Source organism: Canis lupus, chromosome 19 (genome assembly GCF_003254725.2).
Source record: "Canis lupus dingo isolate Sandy chromosome 19, ASM325472v2, whole genome shotgun sequence".
Classification (NCBI taxonomy): domain Eukaryota; kingdom Metazoa; phylum Chordata; class Mammalia; order Carnivora; family Canidae; genus Canis; species Canis lupus.
Window position 1 is genome coordinate 35,406,252 of NC_064261.1, and position 16,002 is coordinate 35,422,253.

Consider the following 16,002-nt stretch of genomic DNA (forward strand, 5'->3'; position numbering starts at 1 on the left):
CACATTCTGAGAATATTGGATTACACATATAAAAGGATGTACAAGCAAAAGATTTATTTATTTTTTAAATGTTTTATTTATTTATTCATGAGACACACAGAGACAGAAAGAGGGAGAAGGAGAGAGGCAGATACACAGGCACAGGGAGAAGCAGGCTCCACATAGGGAGCCTGAAGTGGGACTCGATCCCAGGACTCCAGGATGAGGCCCTGAGCTGAAGACGGCGCTAAACCGCTGAGCCACGCAGGCTGCCCAAGATTGAATAAATAAATGAGGGCAGAGCCTGTGTGGCTCAGTTGGTTAAGTGACCAACTCATGATTTTGGCTCTAGTCATGATCTCAGGGTCATGAGATTGAGCCCTGCGTCAGGCTTTGCCCTTGGCATGGAGCCTGCTAAAGATTCTGTATCTCCCTCTCCCTATGCCCCCTCCCACTCCTCTAGAAAGAAGAAAAGAAAAGAAAGAAAAAAGAGAGGGAAGGGAAGGGAAGGGAAGGGAAGGGAAGGGAAGGGAAAATAAAAGAAAGAAAAGAAAGAAAAGAAAAGAAAAGGAAAAGAAAAGAAAAGAAAAGAAAAGAAAAGAAAAGAAAAGAAAAGAAAAGAAAAGAAAAGAAAAGATGATTAACTGAGAAAAGAAATGAATGGGCCTCTATGTATTTATGTATGTAGGTATGTAGGGAGTGGAGGAAAGTTTAGGAAGTACAGGAAGAGTTAGTACCACCCTATTGAAACTTTAAGGATGGTGTGAAAGCCTTTTGAAGATCTCTTCTAAGTCCTATAAATTTTATCATATGCAGTGGAATTAGCTGCATCTGGAAAAAATAGAATATGTATACTTAATGATCCATTAATATATAAAACAGACATTAAGAGGTTAGACTTTGGAGACAGACCTGGATTTGAGCCCAATTTCCATCATTTAGAATCTGTATGAAGTTACGCAAATTAAGTTTTTAATTTTTTAAGCCTTATAGAATTTGTAGTGAGGGACCCAAATGGGAATGTGAATATTAAATAAGATGGTGCAAATAAAGAGCCTCTTCCCACTTAGTTGGGAAAGCAATAAACATTAGCAAAGATAAGACTTATTGTTATGTGATTTGGGGAATATATAAGGTATAAATGGGATTAGGTTTTATTTAGAGAAATTCAAAATTTAAGCATTATAACTGTCACCTTAATTTTGGGAAAAGTGAATACTACACATTAAAGCATTTGCTTAATATCCAGCTGGGTGAATTCAATGCTGGTTCTTGTTTAATTTTCAATCTTATTTCCATTGGTTTCATTCTCAATGGAGAGAAAGTCAGATGACAGTTGGGACCAGGTTCACTTCTTTTCTTAGAACTCCACAAGGGTATCTTATCTGTACTCAAGTTTTGGCTGGAATTTGGATTTTAATAATGACTTAAAAATAAAATTCAGTTGCTGATTGTCATTTTATCAAAACCACCATATTTGGAAACATCCTGTAATTACTGCCAAAAGCAGAGCTTCCAAGATATTCAGAGATACCTATAGGAACACAATAACAGATGAGTAAGTCGATACCATGTGGACTGCTATAGAAAGAGGAAAGAGAAAATCACCTAAGTCAAAAAGGTGCTGAATATTTGCTCATCTGGGTGAAGAGTCCATTATAAGAATAGATAAAGGAAGTCTTTTACAGTGGATATGAGGGTCAGGGCACAATCTGAAGGTTTCAGTTTGCCCATTAATTGGTCTAGTATTTTTCTCTGAAGCCTTCTGAATATAATCTTTAAAACACAGACATAAAACCAGATAGAACAAATGATTTTTGCATTAGTAGTTGGAAAAATAACTTCTAGATAGTTCTTGGGGCGAAGGTGGAAGGCACAGGGTTTTTAGAATACTCTATAATAGTTTATTTTTTCACCCTTAATTAAATACTAGATTTCCCTGTTTAACCTTAATTAAACCATCAGAGTGTCCATCCATTCTAATCACTTAAATTAATGTTCTGAATAGGAAAAATGATTATTTTAAATAAGGCAATAATTAGCCCATAAACATCATCCCAACAGCCACCTCAACTCCCTTTCTCTTTAGAAAATCCTGTCCACTCACTGTTATTCCCTGAAAATGATATAACCCCACCCTTTATTTTCTTTGCCTCAAGTTTCTTATTTCTTGTTGCAACTAATTTTCAAATGTTCCTGCAAAGTGGATCCTCCCCACTATGCCACCTAAGGTCCCATAAGTCTAGGGGATGAGTCATGCTCAGATACTCCATATATAAATGTTGCTGTCTATTCACCACACCAAAAACCTTTGAGATCACTTGAGATTACTTTCTAACACATATTTTCATATTTTCATATTTTCATATTTTTTTTCCTATACATGATTGCTGATGACATGTCCATTTATATAACACACTTTCCTAAATATTGGCTGGGCATTAAGGAGGGAAAATTAACAAAACATAATTTCTACCACCAAAAGTTCATAGTCTAATAGGAAAAGATGAGCATATCAACCACTAAATTTAATACGACATGATACCGTAGAAGTTGTGGCTTGAGCATAAACAGATTTTTAGGACCTTTTAAAAATAACAGGTGCATAGTCCTAAAAATTTGGGGGCTAACATGGAAAAGGAAAGAAGAAAGCTGGTTTAAATAGGAAAAGTAAGCAACAGCCATGTATTAGTAGCAAGAGGAATAGAGAGAGCACTAGTAATGATAGGGTGTTGATGAGGATGTAGTGATAAAGATAATATTTATAGAAATTGCTCTGTAGATCTTTTAATCTGAGCCCCATGCAGAGGGGCTGCAAGTAGAAACTGAAGAAAATGTATTCACAAGGGGTTTAAGAGAATCTTACACTGACAAGCACATCGGGATAGATTCTTCTCTTGCAAAGACCTGATGTGCTATAGAGAAACTACTGTCAATTTTTTTTTCTTGTAGCTTAGCAGTAACCTGATGAAAGCATTCTTTGGTAGATGAATTTATTCAGGGAAGCAGGTTGGAATGGGGAGAGATAAAATAGAATTATTTTCAATGGATGAAGCAAAATTATTCAAATATTTAATGTTTGAAAAATGTTAATATTTTGAGGTTTGCATTTTCACCTGGCTTTTTGGAAATTATACTATTGTTTTCAGACTGTTTAAACAACATTGGACTTTCTGTCAAATATTTCCGTGCTTACTGTTAACTATACTTGTATGTTTTCAAATGTTTCTAAACCACAACAAAAGATTTCACTTCCTTTCATTTTTCTTAAATTTTGCCCTCATTATACATGTTCTCCAATCCTTCTTATGGTTATTCATCATAATCCATACTGTTCACAACTGCCGTTAGGTTCTTATCTCATTCCTAATTACAAGGTCTCAATCATTCATCCAGTCTTATTGACAAGGAATAAATCCCTGCCAATATTCCAATATTTCCTTTCTAATGTGCTGATCCATATTTCCATGTTACATTTTCTTTCTAATCAGTATCAATGATTCCTGATAATGCTTAACCTTGAGTTCTCAAGCTTGAATCTATACATCAAGAATAATTTTGAAATTATGGCTTTTATAAAGGCCATGAAAAAAAAACACCTCCTGTCTTTTTGTTCTACTTATAAAGACTGCTATTTTTGGCTTTAATTTTTAGGATATTTGATTTAATATATCACTTTATTTTATAGTGATTATGTTTATCTGGTGTTAAATTTACAAATGTCACCAAAAAATAAAAAGTGGAACCTTCCATATAAAGCTTTAGTCCACAGGGCACCAACTTAAAGATCTGTTATTTTGTTTCATTATATTTTAATCCCCATCAGGACTATTGATAATTAAAATAATAATAATGCAATCATGTAACTTTTGTTGAAACTCTCCCTTCCCCATTACCTTTAAAAATATTTTTAAGAAAGAGTAATGGAAAGAATGTGTCATTTACATTCAAGGAGACTTGAATTCAAATTTTCACTTAGGTTTGTATTAATGAATAATCATTCAGAATTTATTTTCCAGGCTACTTTAGTTTTCTCATCTGTGAAAAAGGAACAGGAAATAGTTTATTGATGTGGCAGGGTATTAATGAGAAGATTATAAATAATCTAACCTGAGTATCTTGTGTTTCCTGGGACCCAGCCAATTCAAAATGAATGACTGCATCATCATTTTCATTATTAATATTTTGAAAGGGATTATATCCATATGATAGTAACTACTACTTTTCATCTTTTTAAAGAAAGCCTCACTTTTCTGAGCTTTCTGTTGCTATAAGAAAAGAGAAACCTGTATACTGGATATTAATGGTTGAATATGTATCAATTACTATATACTTCCTTTTTATGAAATTATATTTGAGGAATTTGCAATATTTGTCAATCAATTCCAGTACCTTGTTAATTATGAGATACTTGATTAGAGTATTTTAAAAAGTGGTATAAGTGATTTGTTGATATTAATGTGATGGTCACCTTATTATTACTGAAACAAATTTTATGAGTATCTTGATATCTATTTACATCATAATTCTCCTTTTTTAAGATTTATTTATTTGAGAGGGAGTGTGTGTGCATACATGCAAGTGGGGGGAGGAACAGAGGGAGAGAAGCTCCAGCAGACTCCCTGCTGAGCATGGAGCCCTGAAGAAAGGGAAGAGGCAGGGTTTGATACCACTAGCCATGAGATCATGACCTCAGCCAACACAAAGTTCCCCATCAACTCACTGAGCCACCCAGGCACCCCAATCAAAACATATTTGTCCCATAACAAAACCTAGAGAAATTGTGTAGACCCATTAGGCACTTAAACACACAACCTGTTACCTTGCTCTCTGTGTTATATGACACAAAGCAATCTCAAACAGGTGTAGCAGCTGATATTGAACAGTTCAAACCATCTGGTTGACTGGCTTCACTAGTGGTTCTAGTGGGCTCCGCTTGACCAACTAATTCGTAGGATGAAAAGCCACATAAACATAGACTATGCTTCCACTAATAAGGACAAAGAAGATCAATATACACTTGCTAATGTAATAACCAATAATAATTTTAAAAGTTCTTTATATTATCTTTAATTGGGTGCTAATGTATTTAAACACAAATGTCCACTGACTGCTTGGGCAAAGTGAAAACAAGTATGAAACTTGATACTGATGTCTTCTGCAAACAGATTTTAAACAAGTAAAATAAATGGAGGACACTAAAACAACAGTAAATTGAGGACCAGATTGAATAGACTGACATCTTAAATGATTTTACTCTGGGTCCTAAGTACATTGTCAATGAGCTTTTTATTAAAGGAAAAAAAATGAAACATACAGAAATTTAGAAAGAATAAAATCATAATCATCTTATATCTTTTCCACCAAATTTGATAGGTTGACATTTTGCCATAATTGTACGTCTGTTTTTTAAGTAATTTCAAATCATTTACAAATGAGCTACAAATTCTAAATAGTTCAATATACATCTCTAAAAGTTGAAATATTTTTCTACCTAACTAAAGTACCATTATAAAAACAAAATTAATAATTTCTGAATGAGATCTAATAGCCAGTCCATATTTAAATTTCCCTAACTGCCTCAATTGTCTTTACAGCTGGATTTTTTTAAAAGATTTTATTTATTTATCATGAGATACACAGAGAGAGGGAGAGAGAGGCAGAGATACAGGCAGAGGGAGAAGCAGGCTCCATGCCAGGAGCCTGACGTGGGATTTGATCCTGGGACTCCAGGATCACACCTTGGGCTGAAGGCAGGCGCTAAACTGCTGAGCCACTCAGGGATCCCCACAGCTGGATTTTTCAAACCAGATTACAATTTAGAACCACACCCTATATTTAATTGTTATATTTTTTTCTGCCTTATTTTTTTTTTCTTTTTGAGACATTAGGTGTTGAAAACACCAATCAAATGTCCTGTAGAATACACTGTGCTGAATTCTTCTGATGTTAACTCAAGGTACTGTTGAACTTTTACCTCTATACTCTGTATTTACTGCAAAAAGGAAAGTTGGATCTAGGATTTACTAAATCAAGTTAATCACTTTGGCAAAAATACTTCATAGATCATGCTGAGAAGTTTATGTGTAACCTGATATGATGCATTATGGTGTCCATTGTCCCATCAACAACAGGTTAAGGTAGTGAAAGCTTGATTTCTTCACTGAATCTACATTTGTTCTTTTGTGCCCAGCAAGAGATCTACAGAGTCATGTAAATACTCAATTCTCCATTTATATTCCATCAGATAGTTTTATCATTTATCAATGGCCATTTCTTCAGTTAATAATTTTATTTGGGCTTCAAAAACATGTTTATTAAATATCTATATATCTATATATCTCTATATATATATATATATATTTTTTTTTTTTGCTTAACCATGAGAATGTTGTATAACAAATGACTCCAAAATCTCTAAGGCTTATATAAGAATTATTTTGTGCTTTTAAGTGTATGAGATTCACCTGGGCTTGAGTGGGGTCACCTGGGTTAGACTGGAATCCAGGCTTTCGGTAGAGTTCAGTCTGCTCCATATTTGTTTGTTTCTAACATGGCTAAAGAGCAACAGCCACTTGAGAAACAGTCATTTTTGCTGCAAGGAGTAGGAAATCTAAGCAGGCTGGCAGAAATTTCCCATGACTCAACAAGGCTCAGCTCAGAACTAGCACAACTTTTCTCTCCTTATTCTATTGGGTAAAGCACATCACCTCACCAAAACAGGTCAATGGAAGAGAGACATGCACTCCGCCAACTTTAAAGGGAGGCACTACAAAGTCACATGGCAAAGAAAATGAATGTACTGTTCTTCCACATAGGGATTAAAACATTGCAAATGGTGAACTTCTAATTATTTGTTCACTGTATTTTTCAGTTTAATAGACAAACTATCCTTAAAATGTAATTCACTTGGATTTATCATGAGATTCCAGATAGTGTTTCAAACACATTTGAATTCAGTCCCCTCTTCTACCCTCTGTCAGATGATGAGCACCAATGTAATGTCAAAGTTATCTTTGTATCTCTGGTACCCAGTACAATTATTACAGCATAGAGGATGCTCAATAAATGTGAGCTAAACTGTTTAGATTAATCCCTGAATTTTGCAAATAATTTCCATTCAAAGAAAGTTATGGCATATCCTCCCTTTTTTTCTGCCCATAAGAACAATCATCTTTGTTTCCCAGATGGAAAGAATAAGACAATGAGAAAGTAGGAAGCATGGACTGCCCAAGGCTAAGCTATACGTCAAAGATAAAGTCGGGAATAGAACCCAACACTTTGTACATGGGACAATATGCCCCAGTGCTTTCATTCTTTCCCATACCATTGTTCCTGTACATAAGGCAATTACCACCAAACATTTTCACTATTAGTGATAAATTGAAGACATGGTTAAAAATATCTTATATACTTCTCTAAAACAGAGAGAGAGAGAGAAAGAGATCTAGAAATAAGTCAAACTGCCTATTCTATTTTAAAGCCAAAGAGACAAGAAAATAAAGCAAGACTTTAGGGAGGCTAAGGGAAACTATAATCATAGTCAATAGTAGAGACAATCATCCTACCCCACATGGACAGAATTAAATTGCATTCATGTTAATTTTCAATAATTCCTAAGTTTGTAGAATAAGAAGACTAACATATGAAAATGTAAATCATATGATTGAAGGTAAGGTTACTCTTCATTTGGAAATTAAAATGACATGCAAAAATAAGAAAAAGATCAGTGGTAGGGAATAGATTTATACATGTGATTGATTATTTTAAAACCCGTTATAGAGATGCAATTAACAGCAATCCACAGATTTCAGTAACAAATTATATTTGCATGACTATAGAGCCTGATCTATAAATATGTGCATATTTGTTAGCTTGCCCTGAATTGAAGTATTTTGGGAGGTTGCTTTCACTATCCCCCTTTGTTTCAGAATATCAAGTCTGTCACTTTGCAGGTTTATTGGGTAGAAAAACAATTAATTAGAGCTGACTGGCAGTGTTGATAATTTATGCACAATTAATAGAAAAGCTTTTGCCATCATTTTTAAATTTCATAGACTACTTATACACCCTAGTGGGAAAAATTGGTCAAAGCACTTTTTTTCTGAAGAGAAAAATCAAACAAACAAAAAATAGATATATAGCACTTAAGCATTACCATGATATTGGAACTCCCCAGAGTGTCCTGAAATTCTGTAGGCAAACTGATATAATAAAATCTGACATAAAAAGCCACTTAAACCACACTAATTAGATGGATAATAAAAATCAAGCAACTATTGAACTGCAAGGCAGTCACATAGACAATTAAAGGTTAATTAGATGCATGAATACAAGTTCCTCCTGCTCTGGGATTTATTCCTTAGATATTTTAGACAGATTCATAAGGGAGCTTGACATATAGCTTAAAAATTCACCTGGGATTCATTTCTGTGAAAAAAAATTCTTTGAATAAAAACAAGTTTTAGAAACTGTGGTAGTGTGGGGGTAGGTGAGGAGGAACAGCAATAATTTAATAATAACAATGAAATACTTGGAGACTCTTGGCAAATTTGATCAATATGTAACATGAATTTAAATTTAAATTTGTTTTTACTCTAGATACATTAATAAAATTTTGAAAGATCCAGAAAGTTCCAGTGATCAGTGTAGGCATTCTGATCAAGGGAATTTGTGAGGTATGGGATGCAAAATTTGAGGGTTGGTTCTAATCCCAATCCTGTGCCTCTCAAATCTGGTCTGGCAATGAATAGAACATCTTTAGTCCTCAATTTCTCCTTCTAAAAGTTGAAATATAATCTTATTAGGAAGAAAGAAAGAAGAAAGAAAAGAAAGAAAAGAAAGAAAGAAAAAAGAAAAGAAAAGAAAAGAAAAGAAAAGAAAAGAAAAGAAAAGAAAAGAAAAGAAAGAAAGAAAGAAAGAAAGAAAGAAAGAAAGAAAGAAAGAAAGGAAGGAAGGAAGGAAGGAAGGAAAGGAAAGAAATTTATGCCTCCTCCATTAATTTAATGCCTCTAATCTAATAAGTCTCTTTTCCCAATATTTTCATTGTCATGTAAAACTGCTAATATGTATGTATAGAATAGATTCAACGCTTAAAAAATGATATGTCTAAGCCTCTAAAAGTTTACTCCACCATAAATTTCATTCATTTTTATTTCTGGGAGCTGAACATGTGCCAACCAGATTTCAACAGAACCTTTTTAAGTTATTCTTCTGTAAAAATAACAGCCAAGAGTATTCTAATGATCAAAGCTATTTATTAAGTGATAACTATATGCCATTTATTTAACCATCACAACTCTAAGAGCAAATATTATTTCTATGTAAACTGATATAGATTGTACAATTTAGAACCTCACTGAGGGCTACCCAGTTTATAAGAGACTGAGCCAGGAATTGAATTTAGTTTTTTTTTTTTTTTTTTAACTACAACTACTTTGCCTATTGGAGACATGTGGTACAAGTTTTTTGTTTTTCATTTTTCTAACATTAGAGAATAGGTTTCATAGACTCCTTCATACTCTCTCAATAGATACTGTAGACTAACCAGGTTTAGGATAGATGGACACATAATAAAACTCCAATCATGTGACCTGCATGGCTGGAAAAAATATCTAAAGGCATAGTGATGAAAAAGGAAAGAAAATGATGATGTATGATTCCAAATTTACCAAAATCAAAAAGTTTGAGTAGAACATCTCTCTCACTTAGAGTGACATGGTTTCAGGCTCTAGCATCATCAAGGAGGGTGGCTTAGCCCTGCCCCCACCAGGGGAGCTGAAGCTGGGGATGGCTTCTCAGGCATGCAGAAGAGCTGGACAAAAGAGAGGTGAGAATGTGAGGAGAAGATCCCCAGAAAAGAGGAGAGCATAAAGGCAGAGCATGAGAAGTATTGGTTGAAGAACCACAGCCAATTAATGTACCCTGATGCAAAGTTCATGCCAGGCCTGGCAAAGGAAGTGCCAAAGAAAAAGCAGAACATGTGGAGGGAGAAATGATACAGTGTTCAGATTTCACCTTGACAATTAAGGAAAGTCTAAAAAGAGTGAGTACCCATGTGTGAGTACCTATGCAACTGGAAGATCAGAGAAGCAGCATAAGCAAGGATGTAAAAGAAAAGAGTAGGAGACACAACTGGTATTTACTAGAAAGCAGAGGCAGAAAAGGTAGAAAAATAAGCCAGGCAGGTAACAGGTGTTCCATTTTACAGATGAGAAAACTCTCAGTGCTAAGAACTAAAACCAGGATTCAACTGAGGTTTTCTGTCCCCAAATCCCATGCAAATTTTCTTACTCAGTGCTGTCATGAAGGGTGTCTACACACAGGATGAACATGATCAATACCCTGGGTGAGTTATTGATTTATAAGGAGTGATTGAAATATCCAACAATGGGAAAAAAAGTGACATAAAAGAGAATATGACCATAAAATATTATAGAACTTTCAGAAAAGTTGTTTCTAAGTGTATTCAATGGCATTTTTTTCATAATGTAATATAAAACGAAAAATAAGAATGTAAAACTACTATAATATGACCTTATTTATGTTATCTTGTGTACATATGTGAATAAGAAATTAGATGAAAATACATAAAAATATTAACAGAATTTTTATCTGAACCATAGGGCCACAGATTATGTATTTCTGTATCTGTATTTATTTTTCATAGAATGAGAAAAACAATGTTAAAAAGGAAAAAAATAGGGGATCCCTGGGTGGCTCAGCGGTTTGGCACCTGCCTTTGGCCCAGGGCACGATCCTGGAGACCCGGGATCGAATCCCACGTCGGGCTCTGGGTGCATGGAGCCTGCTTCTCCCTCTGCCTATGTCTCTGCCTCTCTCTCTCTCCCTGTGTGACTATCATAAATTAAAAAAAAAAAAAATTTTTTAAAGGAAAAAAATAGGGGCACCCGGATGGCTCAGTTGGTGAAGTATCTGACTCTTGATTACAACTCAGGTTATGATCTCAAGGTTGTGAGATCAAGCCCTGTGTCTGCCTGGCACTGGGCATGGAGCCTCCTTAAGAGGTTTTCTAGCTAGAAAACCTACTAGAAAACCTTCCCCCTACCACTATAAAAAAAAAGAAAGAAAAAAAAGAAAGAGAAAGAAAGGAAGAAAGGAAGAAGAAAGAAAAAAGAAAAAAGAAAGGAAGGAAGAAAGGAAGAGAGAAAGAAAAAAAGAAAGAAAAGAAAGAAAGAAAGAAAGAAAGAAAGAGAAAGAAAGAAAGAAAGAAAGAAAGAAAGAAAGAAAGAAAGAAAGAAAGAAAGAAGAAGAAAGAAAGAAAGAAAGAAAAAGAAAGAAAGAGAAGTGCCAGTGACCGAAGTATGGACAATGTTGTCAACCAATTTTATTCTCTGTGTGCACATGAAATCAGGTTGTCACCATTCTCTGCTTTTTATAGAAAAATGAAAAAAATTAAAGCATGGATGAGTAGATAATTAAAACTTGTACATGCCTATCAAAGCAAGGACACTCCAGTTCCCATTTTGTCTTGGTGTCTGAACCTTGTCATGCCTACAGGTTTCCTTTCAAAACATTTAATGGAGAACGAGAAGCCATCCCTCCCCATTAAGTACAGTGTAGGCAGCGGGTGCTGGGACAGCCTTCATAATTGTACCTGAGGCCGCACGGGGAGTGCAATTGTGTGGTTGGGAAATTATATCTGATTATGATCGCTCAGCACCAAATGTCAGAAAATAGCTGCCCTGCTGAAAAACAGCCTGTGGAGGGGAGTATGAAGGCGAGAGGATGCGCAGCTGCGGGGAGCTAAGAGTCAGCAGTGGAGGGAGAGGCAAAGCCCAGATCTAGAGGGGTATGCTGGCGAGGCTGGGCAGGGACACTGCAGGGCAGGAAGATCAGACTGTTCTACAACCTATGCTGACTCTCTGCTGCCAAAAACACAGAGCCCCAGCTGGGAGAAGCTGTTTACTTGTTTGCATGTTGGTTGATTGGTTGAAAGAGAATGAGAAAACTGCCCTTACCAGGCTTTCCCAACTGCCAGCTCTTGGGCTGTGTCTGACTTGCCTGAGTCAACCCGGACACAGCCCTTAATCCCCAGCACAGTCATTCTTCCCTAACTGGGCCCTTAAGGAGCTCCAAATGTAAAACACTTTGATATGATTTTTACAAAGAAGAGTAGGACAATCTCTGTCCCAACCCTTGTTTTGAATATTACATTTTTATTTCTTGCACTTTAAAGCCATATTCACTGTTCTCAGTCTGCCCTTTTGATTGTTAACCTTGGCTTCCAATCTGATCCCTTGTGAAAAAACAGAAAAAAAAAAAAAAAAAAAAAAAAGGTCACATTACAGATAGCTGTTTTCCTAGCTATAGAAAGTCTAATGCAGCAGGTTTAAGGTGGGGCTCAGGGATGTATAATTTTAACAAGCTTCTTAAATTATTGTAATGCCAAATCAGGGTCTACCACCTGGCAAATATAAACCAAAATCAAAATATACAGCTGTTATGTAAAAGGTAGGGCCAATGTGGGAAAAGAGTACCTCTTTTCCCTATCTGAATCTGTTTTATCATCTGTAAAATGGAGATACTATTATCTACCTTACAATGTTGTTCAAATAAAATACATACTAGTTTCTGCCACAAATCAGATACCAAGCAAATGTGAGCACGAGTTCCCTTTATTCAGGAATATGGTCAAGTACACTTAAGAATGCCAGCTGAGGCTCAAATCTCTATTCTGTGTGACTGGCAAAGACAGCAAAGGCATTCAGGATAAAAGAATGTGGTTGTCCAGGTTGAATGTTTTCCAGTTTAAGAACATGTCTCTTAGGGACTCCTCGGTGGCTCAGTGGTTGAGTGTCTGCTTTGGCTCAGGGCATGATCCCTGAATCCGGGATCAAGTCTTACTTCAGGCTCCTCCCAATGAGCCTACTTCTCCCTCTGCCTATGTCTCTCTCTCTCTCTCTCTCTCTCTGTCTGTCTCTTGTGAATAAATAAATAAATAAATTCTTTTAAAAAAGGCAAAAGAACATGCCTCTTACTTTCTGTTGTCCTGTAATACCTTAGTTAAAGGTTTCTCATTCAAAGCTTTTCTAAAATCCTTTTTGACACTCTAAAATTTTAGTCTATGTTACCTTGTGGGCTAATCTCTGAAAGTGTTCCAGGTGAGTATATCAATAATTAGTAAATTGAATGTTTGGATAGAGTAATTGAGATTCTGTGTTAAATTTTTCTTCCTGTCACTAACTAGATTTTAACTTTTTTTTTAAGTGGACAGAGTACTTAGCTTTCTTTCTGAGCCTCAGGTCTTTTTTCACCTGTAAAAATGGGGAGAACAGCAAGGAAATAGATACCACTTTTGCATCACTTCAAGACCCCTTGGCTTCTCCTGTCTTAGATCACTCATACCTGGGATCAGGCCAACTTCATATGGGCACAGGATAATAGTGCCTCCCCTCTCACCTTTCTTCCATCATGAGGCCTCTTATGACTGCCATCGCTCCCATGCATGGGCACCTGTGGTGATCATAGGGGGATAACATTAAGACTATGAGAATAGTTTTGGGCCAAGGGAGACAAGCTGTGGATGAATTCACCTCCTTTGCACCCCCTAGCAAGAGTTCTGGATGCAAATTAGCTTCTTAGGGATACTATACTGTTGATCAAGCAGTCCATAATATTTGGCCATGGCCACCTTGATAAAGCATCTTCATCTTGTCTCTTCCTCCTTCTCTACTTCATTTTCTTGTACCCTCACTCATATCCCTAGAGTTGTCTTCTGAATTAAAGTAATGGTCCATAAAATCTCCCAAACTCTACATTCTGGATAACCTTAAACTAACACACATAATATTTATATCTTAGAGTTAATGTGGAGATAAAATGGATATTTCATAGAAATGTGTTATACATGGAATTCAATAAATGTTAAATTGTCATCATCACAAGTCCTGATTTTTATTTCTCAAGCTATAAGTTATTTGTCATCCCCACTGCCTCCTCTAACCCTCTCTTTTATACCTATCTTTGCTGGCCTCTCCTACCATGACAGCCTCAGGCAGCTAAAGAAAGAATTTACATGTGGCAAGGGTGGTGAAAAAGTGAATTCATGAGAGGGCTAAAAGACCTTTGCTAACTCCACAATGTTGCCAGCATCCAGTCTGGGTCCTAGTCATCAAACTTATAAAAGTACAGGCATAAAACAGAACCAATGACAGCTGGCTCTTCAAGTATACCCTGTTTCATTATTTAAAGGTTTATTAAGTGCATATATCATGGAACCTATGTCTCAGATATCCAATGAGACCTGAATCAATATATTAAGACACAACATTAAGGTAAAGGACTGCAAGCTTTATCGAATACTAAATATCTTTTATAGTGGGATGTCTCTATAAAACTAACTCTGCTGCCCAAATGGTTATTTCAACATTTGGGAGAGAGTGAATGAACTAAATGAGTTAAGCCTTATTCATAACAGTTGCTTCAAAACAGACAAGACACCCAAGTTACTAGGCAACTTATACCTAAACAAGAGGAAAATTTGCGGTGTAATAGGCTACACTTAGATATGAAGAGTGCAGATTCAAGCCCAGTTCTTGGCAAAATAATTGGACTTCTGTCTTGTGTTTGACTCTGTCCCTGCTTTGCTGCTTCATTGCTGAATATGTCCACCCCATCATCCCTTGAGTTATTTTACATCTCTCCTTATTCATGAATTTTGATTTGATGAGTAGATACATTTTCTTGGGTCTTGATCATTTTACTGGCTTGCAATTATCATTAGAAGTGGTTAGTTTCCAATCGCCCTAGGGTAGTTGGCCATCCTGACTAATCTAGCTCAGGCCTCTGAAACCCCACCATGGCAATGACCCCCTTGATTATAACCCCTTTGGGCTTGCTATTGCTACAGGGGTCATAAACTCAAGGACTGTCCGTAATTGGACCGAGACTCCCTAACTATTATGACTCTTTCCATGAACTGACTTTTATGACTTTAAGTTGATTGTACAGGAAGGACGCTCTTTCGAGAAATAGAAAATCATGTTTGGGTCCAAGTCTTTCCAACAAATTTCCATTATATGATTACTTAACCACACTGAGACTCAACTACCTAGTCACAGTCCTAATTACCTCATAGAGCTGCTTACTGAAGTAAAACAAAACAAAAATAAAGAGACACACACAAATAATAGTCACTGAAAGGCTACAGAATTCCAAGTATAAGATAAATTAGGTATCTTATTTAAGTTTTCTAATCAGCACCAAATGGGCAGAAACTAATGCAGAACTCATCCAAAGCTTCTGTAAAACATGCATCAAACCTATATGTGCAAAGGACTACTCCAAAGAAGGCAAATTGGGTTGTGAGAAAAGCTAGATCAATCAATATTTAAAGGATTAGAGAGTGAAGAAAGAATTAGTATCCACTATAGCATAAGTCACATAGTATGCTCTTCAATGTAAGACTCTCCTAGAAGGCAGGGCAGCCATGTTAGCTTGAGCAAGTTGTTCATTCCACAAAAGTATACAACCAGAGAGATAGGTAGGAACAAAAACCCATCCATACCCTGCTCTCCAATCACTATGTCTTGGCATAGCATTGTGTCTTCAAGTAAAGAGTGCCTTTTGATGCACGTAAGAATTAACAATAGCCTGAAACTATGCTAGCAAGAGTTAATATAACCTGAGCAGGCTCGAATGTGCTATCTTTACAAGCGCTTACCTGCAAAGTTGCCCTTAGCTGCAGTCTAGGAATCTGAATGGCAAGAGGGTCACCACCATTTCCTGACAAGAATGTCTAACTGCATCTAGACTTTATGCAAATAACATGGTTTGTGTTCAACACCTGCTTTTCTTTAAAATTACTGCAGTTTTGATACAGTCCAGGCAGAGGGTGCTTGTGTGAACAGCTCCAAATAAATTCCCTCTGCATTTAGTCTGTAATGAGCCTCCCTTGAAGACATATCTCATGTGTCATCACAACTTGCTGAGGTTAATTTAGCACATCCTGCCTGACTCCACTGAGGGAGAACTCTAGGAAGCTCATGCCTAATTTTCTCT

General features: G+C 36.1%; 1 protein-coding gene across 1 annotated transcript in view; it reads right to left on the reverse strand.

Moving 5' to 3' along the window:
• The window catches only part of DPP10 (dipeptidyl peptidase like 10), a 1,271,598-nt gene that overhangs the window by 1,095,130 nt on the left and 160,466 nt on the right, over positions 1-16,002 (reverse strand). The gene's annotated exons all lie outside the window — the stretch shown is intronic.